The 1247-nt window shown below is 33.2% G+C and overlaps 1 non-coding gene across 1 annotated transcript; it reads right to left on the bottom strand.

Annotated features, from left to right (window-relative positions):
• Positions 1-688: 688 nt before the first annotated feature.
• LOC121206575 (small nucleolar RNA R71) lies at positions 689-795 on the bottom strand. The gene has a single exon (XR_005901640.1). It is a non-coding gene; the product is annotated as a small nucleolar RNA R71 (small nucleolar RNA).
• Positions 796-1247: the final 452 nt, after the last annotated feature.

Genomic DNA, 1247 nt, shown 5'->3' with positions numbered 1-1247 from the left:
GGGACTAAAATATGAGGAAAATTTTATTTCTATTAATTTAGCCATTTTTATTTTTATTTTAATATTTTTGTTTTTTATTTATTTTTTACATTCTAATTTTCTGTTTCTTTGATTCTAACAAGTTCTTTAGGTTTATGACTAGAGGAAACTCATTGAAACCGTTAATTTTTTTTATAGTGAGATTGAAAAAAAGATCATATAAATCAAAGAGAAGCAGAGAAGCAAAGTAGGTCAACAGGTTTTAATAGACATTCAAGAGGAAAAGGATATTACTGTGGAAATGGATGACAATCAAAATAATCAATAGCCTCCTGCACGTCGTGCTCTTTGTACTATGTTCGACCATGATAAGCCCACTCTGATTGGGGCTGAATCGAATATCGTTAGACCGACTATTGCTACAAACAATTTTGAGCTAAAGTCGAATACAATTTAGATGGTGTAGGAATATGTTCAGTTTGATAGGTTGCAAGATGAAAATCCAAGTTCTCATTTGACAAACTTTCTAGAGAATTGAGATAGATTCAGGATTAATGGCATTTTTGATGATGCTATACACTTATGGTTGTTCCCACTCTTTGAGGAGCAAGGAAAAATAGTGGTTGAATTCACTTTCATGGGGTTTTATCAAGACTTGGGATCGGCTAAGAAGTTTCTATTGAAGTACTTCCCATTGGCTAAAACAACTAAGTTGAGGAACAACAACTCTTCTTTGTCTCAAATTGAGTTGGAAACATTATATGATGCACGAGAGAGATTTGAGGATCTTCTGAGAAGGTGCCCTCATCATGGTTTACCTTTGCGGTTGCAAGTTCAAACCTTTTACAATGGTTAGAATCCCTCAACTAGGCAACTAATTGAATAATAAGGCACCTAAGGTAACTCAAGAGTGTATTGAGGAGAGGACACTGAATAATTATCAGTGGCAAGTCATAAGAACAAAATTGATTAAAGCAGCTGGTGTTTTTAATATAAATTGCTATGTTTGCAAGTCAGATGCAAGCATTAAGCAAAAAGATTGATAGTTTGAGTTGCAACAACACGATGAATCTAGTAATGCAATATGATGCCACTGGAGCAAGGATGAGCAATTTAGAATATTTTCCCTTCAATTCTAACATGAAGCATGAGCAAGTCAACTTTATGTGTAATAATTCTAGACCTTAAAATAATCTATATAGTAATAATTATAATTCAGGATAGAGGAATCATCCAAATTTCTTTTAAGGTGGTCAAGGAAATCAATT

This window comes from Gossypium hirsutum, chromosome A01, assembly GCF_007990345.1.
Source record: "Gossypium hirsutum isolate 1008001.06 chromosome A01, Gossypium_hirsutum_v2.1, whole genome shotgun sequence".
NCBI lineage: Eukaryota > Viridiplantae > Streptophyta > Magnoliopsida > Malvales > Malvaceae > Gossypium > Gossypium hirsutum.
The sequence above is the reverse complement of the archived record's forward strand: the minus strand, read 5'-3'. Positions and strand labels throughout refer to the sequence as shown.